General features: G+C 37.7%; 1 long non-coding RNA gene across 1 annotated transcript; it reads right to left on the reverse strand.

Annotated features, from left to right (window-relative positions):
- Positions 1-1321: 1321 nt before the first annotated feature.
- Positions 1322-16504, reverse strand: LOC149131346 (uncharacterized). Its single transcript, XR_016238046.1, has 2 exons — positions 15925-16504; positions 1322-4216 (listed from the first exon to the last, which is right to left on the reverse strand). It is a non-coding gene; the product is annotated as an uncharacterized LOC149131346 (long non-coding RNA).
- Positions 16505-17816: the final 1312 nt, after the last annotated feature.

Consider the following 17816-nt stretch of genomic DNA (forward strand, 5'->3'; position numbering starts at 1 on the left):
TACATCACTTGCGGGATTCGAAAACCGCGTTAGCTGTAAACCGTATAACACACGTTTGCACGCACGCACGGGTTGTTCCAAAAATGTATAAACACATTGGATAAGTTATAAAGTTAGTGTTTATTGAAACAGATTTCATTTTCAAAATTTAATAGAATCTACATACAGAATTAAATTCTTTTACAAGCATCAGGTACTGCTGAGAATGCGAAGCAATGGAATTGCAAACATTCAGAAACATGTCGTTCAATATTTGTGTGTATTCTCGTTCAATGTTTGCCCTCAATTCGCTGATTGTTGCTGCTTTGAACTGTAAATTTAATATCTTATGTTTCTTCATAACAAATAACAAGACTCGTGTTGAGAGGTCCGGTGAACACGGAGGATGTTCTACTGAACCTTTTTGTCCGATCCACATGTTTGGCAAAATCTCATCAAGTTAAACTATGGCAGGTGGGTGGCCCAACTTGGCATGGCTGATTGTTGCAGTAGATTCAAGCAAATGGAACCAGTTACAATAGTATAAAAAATGAATGGTTCAATTAATCCGTTTGATGTTAAGCTGCACTATATTGTAACTCCTAGTAAATTAGCATAACAATCCTCCGTTATATACGGATTCAAAGGTCCCCAGTAGGTGCATATCTGATAGTTAATTGAATCATTTAATTTGAATGTAGCCTCATTACTTCAAACAATCTTTGTTGGAATGTGTGGATCTTCTACTCATATTGCCAAGCACAACTCGCAAGACCTTATTCTTCGGTCCAGATCGTCCCAATTGGGAGAATGGAGTATTCTTGGAATGTAACTTTTCCAATGGTAGTCTTTCAAAATACAACGGACGCTTGATCTTGAAATTCCTATCACACGACTCGCATGCAGCACAGATTTTCTTGAACTCTGTACATTTCTAATACCCTTTCTGGCTTTGTAGAACTCGTCGATGTCCGCGAACTTGTAGAACGTTTCTTGTGAACATCTTGAACACTTCCATTATTTTCTAGTTCCGCGCTGGGCACGATTGAGTACAGTTATGATCCAGGGCGTCCCAACCGAAACCATCCCGTCGTCTTGTATATTTAGTACTGTATTATACAAGGTGTTTTTATTTACGATACACTAAAATGTGATTTGAGGGATTTGGATGCTATTTCTTACAAGTCGAGTGACTATGTACAGACTTCTTTTTGACTCGAAAAAGTACCAGTAATACACGTAAGTTGTCTCATCTAACTGCACTCCTTTTCCAACAAATTTTGTCATAGTTCGAAGTAAAAAAAGTAACAAAAAGTAAAAAAAACAACAAAAAACAAAACCATTTCTGTTAAGTTAATATTTAATTAAAAAAGCATGTAAATACATATAAATATATGTATTCACGTATATATACATATATTGTAATTCGTTTTAAATTTGAGAAGTCTTAGGGCATTGAAAATGTCTTCCATTAATTCAAGTCACAAAGAGCAATAGATGTTGTAATAGTTGCGTTTATGTATAGAGCTTTACATATGTATAAATGAGTATATGTATACACACATACACATACCTAACACCTGTTATGTGTGTGTGTGTGTGTGTGTGTGTGTGTGTGTGTGTGTGTGTGTGTGTGTGTGTGTGTGTGTGTGTAAAATATAATATAACATCACATACGCACACACAATGCTGTCATTAGTCTGGTTATACGGTGATCATAGCTGTTCACTAAAAACGTATGTCAGTCATTAAATTGCAAAGGGAGGAGAACTACTAGGTCCCACGAAGAAAATATTCACAGATCTGCTGACACAAAACTCTTTCAAAGCTAATGGCGCCTGCATGGTGACAACCAAAGCAAATATTTTGCTAGTATCAGCAAAAATATGATAATGTTTGCTATAACAGCTGTTAATAGATATGTTACAACTTTTTCTTTTTTTAATTTTTTTTCTTTTGTTTTTGTTCGGGGAAATTCTCCCTTTCCTTCAAAATATGGGATTTTCTTTCTTTCTACTGAATTGATATAATTGCCGATTATGTAAGCTTCAGAATTTTAGTAAATAGGAAACGCGCACTATGGCATATTTCGAAATGCATAAACGAAAAGACGTACGTTATAATGAAAACACTTTGATAAGAGATCGAAACCGAGACGCTGACACGAATCGTGACAAACTTAGGTTTTTCTATAGTGTTTAATTATCAATGTGGAGGCGCAATGGCCCAGTGGTTAGGGCAGCGGACTCGCGGTCATAGGACCGCAGTTTCGATTCCCAGACCGGACGTTGTGAGTGTTTATTGATCGAAAACACCTAAAGCTCCACGAGGCTCCGGCAGGGGATGGTGACAAACCCTGCTGTACTCTTTCACCACAACTTTCTCTCACTCTTACTTCCTGTTTCTGTTGTGCCTGTAATTCAAAGGGTCAGCCGTGTCACACTGTGTCACGCTGTGTCACACTGTGTCACGTGTCTGTAGAGTGCTCAGCCACTTGCACGTTAATTTTACGAGAAGGCTGTTCCGTTGATCGGATCAACTGGAACCCTCGACGTCGTAAGCGACGGAGTGCCAACAAAAAATTATCAATATTTTTATATTTTTCCGCCGTGGTCGACTTTGCCTTTCATCCTTTCGGAGTCGATAAAATAAGTACCAGTTGAGCACTGGAGTCGATGTAATCGACTTTCCCTGTCCCCCTATATTGCTGGCTTTGCGCTAAAATTTCAAACCAATATTATTATTCTTGTCACGAAATACGATCAAATGTTACACTTCACAATGTAATAAAAACGAAGACAATCAAAAAGGCTTAATATAATTCTTTCTAATTTTGGCATTAGCCAACAATTTTGTGGAAAGAAGGAAGTAATTACATCGATCCAGGGGCTCAACTGCTTATTTATTTTATTGACTCCAAAAGGATAAGAGGTGAAGTCGACCTCGGTGGTATTTGAGAGTCGGAACGAAAGGCTGGTAATCTTCCAATTTAGGGTTTAAAAAAGTAAATAAAAATAAAGCCTAAATGACGGCACCTACGCTCACGAAGTGATTATACACCAGCAAAACTTACTGGATCCCACAAATGAGGACGTCCACACACAAAATGTGGAGAATATGTGGATGCGGGTGAAAAGAAAATTACAGTGACAATTTGGAACGTCGGACAATTTATTTGTGTCATAATTACACGAATTCATATGCAGGAATTCAGTCCCCCACCCAAAGACTTTCGTTCACTGTTTGGTGGCTATAGCCCAGGTCTACGTTGTTTAACAGTTGACTTATCCCCCTCGTTATTGGCCCTTTCATTTTTATTTACTTTTTTAAACACCTTAAACTGAAAGATTACCCGGAAAGATTATCATAATGAAAAGTGTTTTACGTTTTAAACAAGCTCGCTATGAAACGAAATTCAAGACATAATCGAAATGCTTAACATTAAGAATTAAGTTCGAGTGTTACGTTTTGAAACAAATTGAACTATGGAACAACATCCAAGACATAATCGAAATTCTTAACAAAATGAAATAAGTTAGAGTAACACATTTTCAGCAATGCCAACGTATGGAACGAAATCGAGGACAAAATCGAAACAACGTTGTGACAATCAATTTTATGCACTAAAACAGATATTAGAACAGTATAATTTGGAAATTTCCATGAGTCCCATTTGTGTAAATTACAAGGACATTTTTTGGTGCCACTTTAGTGTGCAGTCTAACCCTATTCTTCGCCCAGATCAGGACAACATTTCACAGCGGTAGACTGCATGCTAAAGCAGCATCCATTATTCATCATTACAGAACCTGAACCGATAGTGTAGGCAGATGACACTAAATAGCTTTAACGAATTAAGTCCACCACTTTGTATCAATAATTACTGATTAATCTTAACAATACGAGAACTCTAGGGATGTTAGTTTGTACCCGAAATATCTCAGAAACAGTATATCTTATCTTTTTTTTTTTGCATATTTATTTTCTTACATACCTTCGGCAGTAGTACAAATTTTTGTGACATTTGGACCTCAATTTATTAATGAAAACGAGTAAACACAATTTTTTGTTTGTTATTTCTTGACAAAAACAAAACAAAAAACAAAACAAAAAAAAAAAACATGGGTTCCGCATACACACGTACAGAATACACATACGTATAATGAATGTCATGGCGTGTCAATCAACACAAACACACGTCCGCTATCTGTGACATATACACACAGTCTTCGTACTCCTAAGAAAAGAAAAAAAAAAAAAAGAACGTTGACTTATTGACGTACACAATATTTTAATCATCTAGATATATTTTTAAGTGAATGTGATTTCAAAAACGTAAGTTGTTTGTACAGTAAGTATTTATATTTTAACTTTCTTTAAACAGATATTTTAATGTTCGTTTAAAATTATTTTCAAGTCCTTAACTTCCGTAAAAAAACTTTTATTTACCTTTGTTTTAAAGTGAAAGAGAGAAAGTGAAAGATGTATGTACGTGTATATGAAATGAACGCGTGTGTGTGAGAGAGATAGAGAGAGGGAGAGAGAGAGAGAGAGAAAGAGAGAGAGAGATAGAGAGAGTGTGTGTGTATGTGTGTGTGTGTGTTTGAGAGAAGAGTGAATATCAAAACTGACGTCATTCAGTTGTGGAGTAAGTGGCTGAATATTTCACAGTCGCATGTGCTCCTAAGGTAACTTCCAGGGGTGTGTATCAAGGCTGGCCTTTTCGATTACAAATGCAATCGACCTGACAAGCTTTTGCAGCTTCCATCTACTCAATTTCTCTCGGAAAACTTGCGTCAACTCGTGGTTGTGGTCACGTGATCGGACTGAACTTGGAATTTCATTAATCTAAATTTTGACATAAGGCCAGCAATTTCGGAGGAAGGGATAAGTCAATTACATCGACTCCAGTGATCAATTGATGCTTATTTCATCGACTCCGAAAGGATGAAAAAGGCAAGTCGACTTCGGTGGAATTTGAACTCAAAACATAAAGACAGACGAAAAGCTGCTATGCATTTTGCTCGGCCTGCTAATGATTCTGCTATCTCACCCTCTCAATTACTTATGCTTGTTTGTGTCCGTTTACAAATGTATTTCCATGCAGACATGCATATACGCACATCACACATATGTTTGTGTGTATAAGTGAATGTATGCAAACAAATGTATGCTTGTGTGTGTGTGTATATACACGGCTATATATGCAGATTTTTACACATGGATAAAAGTCACTGTGATGAAATACTAAGTCCTAACTGTCATTGTAACACATTCGTATTTCATATCAAGAGAAAGTCTGCCCGTAATAGAACCCATGTTCTTCTAAAGAGAATCGAACTAAGCCCTGCAAGCAACTGAAATTCTCAATATTCTGCTGTAGTAATGGTTTTCCGGGTTTTAAGAAGTTATAGTGGATGAGTCCAGCAGTACACCATAAACCTTCTTTTTGAAGAGCTCAAGTTTAGGGAAGGTTTTCGGTGTTTCATTTTGGTCCAACCACTGCGAAGAACGTTTTTTTTAAAATTATCGTACAGAACCTACTTTGCATTGCAAGTTACAATACGGTCGAGAAATGGATCGGTCTGGTTACGGAGAAAGAAGCGCATTTTCTGATTTTCATTCAAATCGTCGAACTTTTTTGATTTTCTGATCGCATGCAAATGGCTGCAAGCAGTTTTCTGGCTAATTTGAAGTTATTTTGCCAGTTTCCGAGTGGTTTTTACGTGGAACTTTCTCAATGACGGTCATAAATTTGACCGTCATCGATGACAGATAGGCGGTCACTACGCTGACGATCTTCACTGCGAAATCGTTTAAACCATTTTCGAGCTGACCACTCACTGGTCAGTTCCTCACCAAACGTTTCGTTGATATCACGAGCAGTTTCAGCTCATTTACGTCCTTTTTTGAAGTTGAGTAACGAAATTGCTCGAATATCTCGCTTTGACAGTTCCATTTCAGATGATTGTAACAACCGTTACTTTATTGTCCATAGGGGGCTAAACATAGAGGAACAGTACATAGATGGGGGAATAAAACGAATGGGAAGGATGGTATAAAAAATGAATAGTTGAAGTGAAGGCCACTCGGACCCCACAATCCAAGTGACTTCGTTGAAACTTTTTAAAAACAATTAAACACTTAATATGACCATGTTAAATTCACACACATATACACACTTACGTATAAGTGTAAATGGGTGCGTGTGTGTGTGTCAGTGTGTGTGTGTGTGTGTGTGTGTGTGTGTGTGTGTGTGTGTGTGTGTGTGTGTGTGTACTAGCGTGATAGTACACACACACGCTAGTACACATGGCACTTTTGTTTTTCTGCTGCCTCAAGCTCTGCTTCCTTTATCTCACTTAACCGACAAGGTATCTTCCTAGTTTTAACGACCTTAAATAAATCTATGAATACATCAATAAAATTCTACCGGAACAGCTGTAGTAAATTTAAAACTCCTTTTGCGTTCTTTTTATACCTACGCCACACTTAGAACCCATCCCGAGACGGACCAACGGTTTAAATTGGATTTGGTACTTACATTTCTACATAACTGCAGTATTCTAACAATACATGATACCTCATGATTGTTTTACCTCCATGTGACGCCTATGTTATGACACTTAGCCAGTTCTGGTGTCCTACGTGTTGATGTGCCTGAATTCTAATGAATCCTATCAGTCTGTCTCTCACTCTCGATCTCTGTATGTGTGTGTATATATATATATATATATATATATATATATATATATATATATATATGTATTATACAGGTACGTATTTCTACACACACACACATACATATACACATACATGCACTCAATAACATACACACATGGTATCAATTTACAACCTTATTTTCTTTTGCTTCTCTGAATCTTCGAGGTGCCACCTGCATTTGTTTATGATCTAACTTGTCTTTTGCACCGAGATCTGACATCTGGCGATGTCTATACAGATGTTAGTTCAAAGCCGTCTAATGATGCCAAGGATGGCGACACTTATCCACTGCCTTCCTGAGAATTCTCTGAACGAAAATTCTACAGATGTTTTGTCTACAGGGTCACCTGGAGACGTTCTTCAACTTGAATGTTTGCTATGATAATAATTCTTACATACTGATGACGATGGGGACGAAATTTCTGATGACGATAACAAAAATGAATTTGATAAAAATTTCTTGCTTAGGCACAACGCAAGTAGTTGGATAGTGGGGAGGGGGAGGTAGTCGATTAAAATATCTTCAGTACTTTATTTATTTTACCCGTCCCACTATTGGCATTAGACCTGAAATTTTTGGAGAAGGGTTTGTCGACATCATCGACCCCAGAACGTAGCGACGGGCGAAATACCGCTAAGCATTTTGCCTGACGTGCTAACGATTCTGCCAGCTTGCTGCCTTAATAATAATAATAATAATAATAATAATAATAATAATAATAATAATAATAATAATAATAATAATAATAATAATAATAATAATCCTTTCTACTAAAGACACAAGGTCTGAAATTTTTTGTGTGGCTGGGGGCAGTCGATTAGATCGCCCCAAGTATGCAACTGGTACTTATTTTATCGACTTCCCCCCAAAGGATGAACCGTAAAGTCGACCTCGACAGAATTTGAACTCAGAACTTAAAGACGGACGAAATGCCGCTAATCATTTTGCCCGGTGTGCTACCGATTCTGCCAGCTCACCGCTTTGATAATGATGATAATAATATTAATCCCTTCTAAGGGGGAGGGTCCAGTTAATTAGATCAATCCCAGTACGCAACAGGTACTTAATTTATCGACCCCGAAAGGATGAAAGGCAAAGTCGACCTCGGTGGAATTTGACCTCAGAACGTAAAGGCAGGCGAAATACCGTTAAGCATTTTGTCCCGCAAAAATAGATGTTTTAAGTTTTGGCTCAAAGGCAGTAAGTAATTTTAAGGAGCGGGAGATGTTCGATGACATCGACTCCAGTACTTGACTAGTACCTTATTTTATCAACCCCGAAAGGTAAGGTTGACCTCGGCGGAATTTGAACTCAGAACGTCAAGTCGGAAGAAATGTTGTTAACTGTTTTATTCGACACTAATGATTCTGTCAACTTAGCATGCGACCAACAAATTTGGAGAGAGAGCAAGTCGATTTCATGGATTCAAGAATTTCATTGGCATCTTATTTTATCGACCCCGAAAGGATGAAAGTCAAATTTGACGTTGGCGGGCCAAAAGAAATGACGCATAGCATTTCATCCGAGGCTCCAACGATTTTGTCAATTCACCTCCTTTAAAATGGTTTCTAATTTAAACACAAGGCAAAAAAAAAAAAAAAAAAAAAAAAAATCGTGTACTTGACTGTTACCGTAATTTATCGACTCCAGAGGGATTAAAGACAAAGTTGACTTCCACAGAATTTGATCTCAGAATGCAAAGTGTTAGAACAAATGCTGCAAGTCATTTTCCCCCGACTCTCAAACGATTCTGGCAAAGCTTACAAAGGAACCTCCACATGGTCACTTGATCTAGAAATACCAACTTGAATCAAGCAACGCTCATACAAGCTTTTAGAGAAAGGTGTCAATGAGATGACAGTGAATATAAGCCTGGGTAAGGGGTAAAAAAACGTAAAAAACTATTTTAAAAAAAACAGGAGCAAAAAAAAAGAAAAAATTAAAAATATGTTATCATGGCTGGAGCACCTATAATTACATGTGTACTTAATCAGAATCAAATGAGGAAGTATAGTGCAACATCGGTTTACGAATTAATTTCGTTCTTGAAGGCCGTTTCGTCACCCGAAATGTTTGTAAACAAACTATTTTTCCCATAGGAAATTCAAGAGAAAACACGGTGAGAAAATATCGAAGAAAAGGTAGAGTTGACTGACAGAAATTCGGAAAGGACTTCACAAGCTGACGTACCCGGTAATTCCTGGGAAAGCGGTGCTTATCCCTTGGTTCCGTTCTCATAATTGTTTTACTAATCCAATAAGAGTACAAAGTATGTAGCCCTTAAAACGGTTTTTGTGCATTTACAGAGAATACCGAACTGTCTTACACAGGATCTTGTTTTTAAGAATTCCCAGTAAGTTATGAATACTTAAATTGTGAAGTCAGTTATGTAATAACATGAAATTAATTACCCGATAGTAAGAATTCAAATAAAGTAGCTCCGAAAAGGGTTTTAATACGTTCCCAGAGTATATAGAACTTAGAAGGAAAAACTAATAAGGTATGTATACTAAAATTGTGAAGCATGTTACGTAGTAACTGGCTAATCAGATATGAGATAATAACAATTCAAAGTAAATAACTCTGAAAAGGGCTTCTGTGCGTTCCCAGAGAATATTACCCTCAACGGCGCTAGTGTCGGTATATTCATGAATAAGTCACTAACCGAAATAAGTGGATTTATTGTTTAGGAAAATACTATTTACTTTTTAAGGGTTGTACTGGATAAATTGCGAAAATAACAGTTCAAATACTAAGAAATAAACATACTCAATTTGATTTGTACCAAATAATTTAGGAAAATGAATGAGTTATTTCCCTTGGCTATATATAAAGATCCCTTCCAGAGACGTATGGGTTATTTCCCTTGGCTGTGAAAAGAAAATATATATATATAAAGATCCCTTCCAGGGGCCCTATTATCGATTTTTTCAACAATCTGAGTATGCCATGAGGTTTCCAGATATGAGTTCTACTCGCGTATCAAGTCTCATCAAAATCGATAAAACGATGTACGAGGAGTTAGCTAACAACTCCACAAACACATTCACAGACAGAATTTCCCATATATATATATATATATATATATATATATATATATATATATATATATATACATACAGGGTGATTCAAAAGTTTCCATAGACAGGAAAAATTTATTTTTTTATAAGAGACAGTTAATATGATCCCCTAGATCCCCTAATCTGATCCCTCTTGATTTCCATCTTTGGGGGCATTTGAAAAGCATGGTGTATCGCGGAAAGATAAAAGACATAAATCATTTGAAGGAACGCATCATGGACTCATTCGCACACGTATCACCAGATGTGCTATTACGAGTTCACAATGAGTGGGGTAAACGTGTTGCAATGTGTATTCAAAACAGCGGCAACCATATTGAGCCTGTTAAATAAATTAAAAAAAAAACTTTCTTATAAAAAAGATAAATTGTTCCTATGTATGGCGACTTTTGAATCACCCTGTATATGGAGATATATATATATATATATATATAATATGTATGTGTGTGTGTGTGTGAGAGAGAGAGAGAGAGAGAGCGAGAGAGAGAGAGAGAGAGAGAGAGAAGGCATTTAACATGATCTCTCGAGCTACTTGCGATAGCAGCTAAATCTCTCAAGTTATACTCAACCGGCTTTCGAAAAGGAACATACTTAGACGGTGGGGATGGTGACGGCTGGAACTTTTTATCATAGGTCTGCTTGAACGCAGAACTTAAAGACGGAAGAAATGCCACTAAGCATTTTGTTTGGCATGCCAACGAGTCTGCTAGCTCGCTGCCTTCGAGAAATCTGTAATAATCCGTTCTGCTAAAGGCACAAAGCCTGAAAATTCTAAGCTGGGGTCTAGACGATTATATTGACTCCAGTGTTTCACTGGTATTTAATTTTTAAAAATTTTTACAAACTCACCTCCACGCATTTTACAAACAAGAAAAAAAAAATCGGATTTTTCGCGTGGAAACAAATCCCCTGACCTCCTAATGTGCCGCACACGCATTATTTTGGTTCGGAAAGGGGTGGGGGGTGACAGAATTATTGGAATTTTTTTCTTTTCGTTGAATTAATTATGGTGACTTAATATGTCACAAAACACATTTTTGTCCGGAAAAGGGGATGGGTTGGGATGGAACCCTCGGAAGTTTCTTGGACCCTGAAAGGATGAAAGGAAAAGTCAACCTTGCCGGAATTTGAACTCAGAACATTAGCGACTGGTGAAATACCGCTAAGCTTTCCGTCCAGCGTGCTAACGATTTTGCCAGCTCGCCCTTTGACATTTAACAAGTATCTTTTATGCGTTTACGTATTAGCTCCACTTATTCGGGGATAACTGAATCTATTTTTGCATTTTCCCCGGCTTGCTTTGGTTTCATTATCAATCCTGCAGATAATATGTACCTAAAACCTAAATCGCTAAGTGGTCCTAAACTAATAGGATGGTCATAAGGGGCATGCCTTCGTTTATAATTTTAACCACTGAGTTGATTTGGGGCCAAACTACAACGGCGATGATGACATCGGCAAAAAAGAAAAAAATGTAAGATCTACTACTACTACTACTACTACCGCCACAACAACGGTAATAGGAGTAATAACAGCAACTACAAGAAAAAGAGCGGCAACTGGAAAAACAAATAAGGAAAAAAATGTTACGACAGTAACTTTAAAAGCCATGAAAATAACAGCAGTGACAAGAGCAGCAACAAAACGATGGCAGTGTGGCAATAACAATAACTGCTACAATACATTCAGTCTAATCCATGTGGGAATTCCTGCGTGGTCGTTCGACTTAACAAGAAATCCTGTCTATAAAGGCATGATGCCGGATTCTTGGCGATTACATAGATCTCCAATACTCGACTGGTATTTATTTTATCATCTCTGAAAGGATGAAAGACGAAATTGACCTCGGCGGAATTTGAACTCAGAACGTAAATTTTGTCCGGCGTCCTCAAATACACCGAATCACCTTAAAAAACCCAAACAAAAACGACACATTGGGATTATGTAGAGCTGACCTTGTGCGAAACAACAACATCGTTATTAGGTGTGGGTATGAAGGAGATCATTCTTTGTTTATTCTCGCCCTCCCCCCATTCTTTTTTTTAATAGTTTGAGAACATTCCGACTTCTTTGGTATTGTAGGACCCTGTCACGTTACACGTTGTTGGTCCTCAACACACGTGTTGCTTCCACTGTTATTCCAGAATAGATGTGAAAGCTATTCATGACTGTAACACAGTCTTGTGTTACTCTTTATCTCAGCGTCCCGATGCTGCTGCTTGTATTGCTGCCTAGCGTCCCGATGCTGCTGCTCTTATTGCTGCCTAGCGTCCCGATGCTGCTGCTTGTATTGCTGCCTAGCGTCCCGATGCTGCTGCTTGTATTGCTGCCTAGCGTCCCGATGCTGCTGTTTGTACTGCTGCCTCTACTAGCACCACTTGTCTTTTTCACTAATTTAATGTTCTCAATGACTACCCAAGAGGCGAAACAACGAACATACGAGGAAACTCTACGAGGTTGCTCCCCTTGTTAAAAATAGCAAGCAAACCCCCATAAACTTACGTCTACTAGGTTTCAGAAATGGTAGACGATGGAGAGAACATATCGGATATGCAGTACAACATACTCCAACAAAGACAGGATGGTCATGATTGGAATGCCTTCAATGATACGTAAGCTCGATCAGACTTGAACATTACCACCAACATCCTGGCGTCGGTCTGCAGTATCATTAGTGCGTCGGACTACATGCCATGCCGTATCGGTAATACTTCCACATAAGAATTTATTCTGGGTCTTTATGTTCCGAGTTCAAATCACGCATTGGTCAATTTCGTTTTTCATTCCACTGGGGTTGATAAAATAAAGGACCAGTCAAGAACTGGAGTTGAATTAATCGACTAACCCTCCCATTACCTATGGCCTTGTACCTATATTAGAAATGTAGCAGAATTGTGGTAATGCAATGGAAAAAAAAATACCTTGCGTCACTTGTTATGACTCTTTGCATTCTGAGTTCAAATCTCGCCAAGCTGAACTTTGCCTTTCACCCCTCCGGGGTTGAGACTAAATTACAATAATTATTAATTGCGAGTCGTACAAAATGCACAACGGCATTTCTTCCGGCTCTTTCTCAGAGCAAATTCCCCCGAGGACAACTTTACCTCCCTTCCTTTCACAGGGGATAAAATAAGTAATTATCAAAGCACTGGAGTGGATGTAAATAGACCTATTTCCTTCCTTGCAAATTTCAGGTTTTGTGCTTATAGTGGAAAGGACGATTATTATTATTATAGCAGAGGATACCGTTAAACGAGAGATAAACTCCAGATGATAAAAGTGCGGAGTACAGTAAAGCAAGAGTTAAATAAACTCCTGGTTTTAGACTGGAGAATACTGTATAGAGATATTAAAGAGCGAGATACTAAACTTCACCTATTGAAGTGGAGGGTACTATAAAGCAGTGATTAAACTAGTTGTACAATGACGATTACCAGTAAGCTCCTGGCATACGTTTGTCAGTTAAGGATAAATTCTCTCACTAACGCTGAAGTCATCGAGAAAGTATAAACATCACAATCGTATAAAAATGTCGTTGCCGTCTTCTGGAGACGTAAAAAAACAAACAAACTAACTAACAAATCTCTTACGCAATCATACAGATGTACACTACATACATGCATGTATGTATGCATACATACACACACGATATATCATGTGTACATACACACCCTCCAATTTATATAAAAATATTTCTTAGACACGCTGATTTATTTGTGGGTGGAGTTAAATGGTTTGTTCACTGACACACACACACACCCGATCAAAGACTGCTGTCGTAAGTTTGTGTATATATATATATATATATATATATATATATATATATATATATATACATACATGCATATGCGCGCGCGCGCGCGCGTGTGCGCGCGCGTGTGCGCGCGCGTGTGCGCGCGCGTGTGTGCGCGCGTGTGTGCGCGCGTGTGTGCGCGTGTGTGTGTGTGTGTGTGTGTGTGTGTGTGTGTGTGTGTGTGTGTGTGTGTGTGTGTGTGTGTGTGTGTGTGTGTGTGTGTGTGTGTGTGTGTGTGTGTGTGTGTGTGTGTGTGTGTGTGTGTGTGTGTGTGTGTGTGTGTGTGTGTGTGTGTGTGTGTGTGTGTGTGTGTGTGTGTGTGTGTGTGTGTGTGTGTGTGTGTGTGTGTGTGTGTGTGTGTGTGTGTGTGTGTGTGTGTGTGTGTGTGTGTGTGTGTGTGTGTGTGTGTGTGTGTGTGTGTGTGTGTGTGTGTGTGTGTGTGTGTGTGTGTGTGTGTGTGTGTGTGTGTGTGTGTGTGTGTGTGTGTGTGTGTGTGTGTGTGTGTGTGTGTGTGTGTGTGTGTGTGTGTGTGTGTGTGTGTGTGTGTGTGTGTGTGTGTGTGTGTATATATATATATATATATATATATATATATATATATATTTATTTATTTATATAGGCGTGGCTGTGTGGTAAGAAGCTTGCTTCCCAACCACATGGTTCCGGGTTCAGTCCCACTGCGTGGCACCTTCGGCAAGTGTTTTCTACTATAGCCTCGGGCCGACCAAAGCCTTGTGAGCTGATTTGGTAGACGGAAACTGAAAGAAGGCCGTCGTGTGTATATATATATATATATATATGTTTGTGTGTCTGTGTTTGTCCCTGCTACCATTGCCTGACAACTGATGTTGGTATATTTACGTCCCTTAACTTAGCGGTTCGGCAAAAGACGGTTAGAATAAGTACTAAGCTTTCAAACAATAAGTCCTGGGGTCGATTTGTTCGACTAGCATGGCTGCAGTCAAATGACAAACAGTTGAAAGATTATGAGTATATATATCTGCATTTATGTAATATTTATTTGCGTCTATCTATCTTTTTTTTTCTCGTTCCCTTTTGATCGAACTCCCCCCTTTTTCCTTCCTACGACCCCTTTTGATCGACACCCCCTACTTCCTTTTTTCCCCCTCCCCCCTCCCAAAAAGAAAGCTCTACATTGTATTTGTCCCATCTTTGTTGAGCCCTGTGTCGCTAATAAAAGAAATCTATCTATCTATATATATATATATACACGTATGCATGACCGCTTGCTTCAAAACTTATCTAACAGGTGTCCTAAAGAGTGTGTGGGTCACACCATATCATTATGATTGCAATTTATTTAATCTACTTATTAAATGAATAGATTAAACAAACAATAACAAACTGTCATCATAATACACACACACACACACATATATGCATACATATTTGTATACTTGTGTGTGTGTGTGTGTGTGTATGCATATAGTGCATACTTTATATACACAAATTTATATTACATACGTATAATATTATATATATTTCGATAACATTAAGAATTATATTTATACACACGCACACACACATTGAGGCACAGAGTAATAAATTTAGTCACCATTCTCATATAATCTATTCCCGTAGTGTTTACATAGTTTATTTTTTAAAAGATTTAATCCACTAAGACTCTTTATATAACTATTTACCAAGCGCATTTGACATGTAGTGGTATGTATGTGTGTGTGTGCGTGTGTCTCGGTCCCGGCACCACCACGCAGAAGAAATAAACTACGTAAGAGGGCCGCGGAAAGGGTATAAAGTCACGGTGGTATTCCAGCATGACTGCAGCCGAACGGCCGAAATAGATAAAAGAACACACACAGACACACACACACACACACACACACACACACACACAAACAAACATGAATTATAAAAACTGACTTCATATGTTTTTGTTTGTGTACGTGAGCAGGTTTCATTTGTATCAGAAATTGTTTATTATTTGCATGTTGAATCGATAAATTGCTTTATACGGAGGGTAACGTAAGGTTTATATTATAATCAGAATTTAGATTTCATTAGTGTGTGTGTGTATATATATATAAATATATATATATATAAATTGAAAGCGGTAAGAATCATTAATGCGTCGCACTCAAATGCATTGTAGCACCTAGTTATGTCCCTTCCTTTGGGTTCGAATCCAGTCAGGTTCGATTTTTGCCTCTTCATATCTTTGTTGTCTGCAAGATAAGCACCCGTCCAATATTGAGATCGATTTCATCGAATGTCCCCTCCCACAAAGTGTGATAAGAGGAGCCTTGTGCAGAAGACCAAAATAATAATAATAATAATAAATAGTAATTATTGTCATTGTCAAAACTTACCTGACCGGCCGTCCTACGCAGACGATTGTCGTAAGCTGCAGTGCTGAATAAATGATCCTGTGTGTTGAATCTTAAGCTCTGTCGCCTTAGTCGGGTTGATGGCTCTCTGCACTGGCGAACAAGAGTAGTCCGTGTTGCAGTGAGAAGCGCCAGTCGCTGGTACAGTCCGGTGCTGTCACTATGCTATGACGACGCAAATGTGGGGGTAGATTTCACTTTTACTAGCAAAGTGGTTGGTGATCTAACTTTACTGTAACCGCCTTCCCCGCTGTCGCTGCTGCCAATAGCACCAGTATCGCAAGTAAAGGGCGTTAGTGATTCATGTGAAGTAAGGCTGCCAGAAGTTTTGGAGGCTGGGAGTTAGAGTTTAGAGGGGTGGGGATATTTAAAATTCAAGACGTCTATCAAAGTGATTGGGGAATAGGAATTAACACGTAACTAAAATATTACACAAAAAACAAGACACTCAAATATACAGTATTTTGGTTGCGTTTGCCTGCTTTGTTAGCATTTTTCTTTCAAACTTCCCGACCACGTACACGTTTGGGAAAGCTTCTTCAGTAAGACGTTTATTTTTTAATGTGTGCTTGTATGTGTTTAGGTGCGCATATTTTGTGTGTATGCATGGAAAGTTATATATATATATATATATATATATATATATATATATATGATTCAAACCCAAACACATAGTAGGAAATAAGTGTACAGCTTTCCATACATACATACATACATGAGTGTGTGTGTGTGTGTATATATATATATAATATATATATATATATATATATATATATATATATATATATATATATAGAGAGAGAGAGAGAGAGAGAGACATGTATTATATAGACATGTGTATACATACATTCATTATATATATATATATATATATATATATATATATATATATATATAGACATGTATTATATAGACATGTGTATACATACATACATTATATATATATATATATATACACATACATACATACACATATATATATATATATTCTGTGTATGTGTGTGTGTATATGCACACACACACACACACACGTGTGTGTGTGTGTGCGTAAGTATATGTGTGTTTGTAGACGTAACTTCACTGAACGCTTGAAAATTTCGCCTAGCAACCTGAAGTACCAGAGTCAATGCGACAGAGTGGCACCTTCGGCAAATGTCCTCTACTACAGCCTCTCTTCAACCGAACACTTTTGAGTGAAAATGTGTAGTCGGAAAATTGTGCAGAAGCTGGTCGCATGGATTGAACTGGTAATTAAAAGGTTCAGCTGTGTCACGCTGACTATCTGAGAATTACACGCTCACATGCCGCTTGCACGCTAATTCAATGAGCAGGTAACCCAGATGATCAAACAATTTGAAACTGTTAATCGGAAATTCTGACTGCTACACACACACACACAATGTGTTGTTCCATGATAGAAAATTCAAAAAAAAAAAAAAAAGGATTCCATCTAGTGAGAGATAAATATTTATCTAAAGGTCACAATACATGTAACAAAGCGCTGCTAATAGTTTCATATGTTGAGAAAACTAATATATTCTTCAGGCACAAACCACATGTTAGAATTTTCTCAACACATGAAACTATTTGTAGCACTTTAATACATGTATTGTGACCTTTAAATAAATAAATAGATATATATACCTACAGGGTAATCGGGTTAAATTTGATAGTTTGCATTAAGGAAAGAAAAATGCAATATATCACTAAAAAATTAAATATATTTAAAAAAAAAAAGAAATAAAAACTTTTCAACTGGATTGTGACTGAATATAATAGTTTGTTCAAAGTCGCCACTCTCAGCTTCCACCTCAACACGGCTCTGAAACCTCGTGCATGCATTCTTCATTGTGTCCATGAAAGGATCTTCAAAC

This window comes from Octopus bimaculoides, chromosome 23, assembly GCF_046866305.1.
Source record: "Octopus bimaculoides isolate indiv1 chromosome 23, ASM4686630v1, whole genome shotgun sequence".
NCBI lineage: Eukaryota > Metazoa > Mollusca > Cephalopoda > Octopoda > Octopodidae > Octopus > Octopus bimaculoides.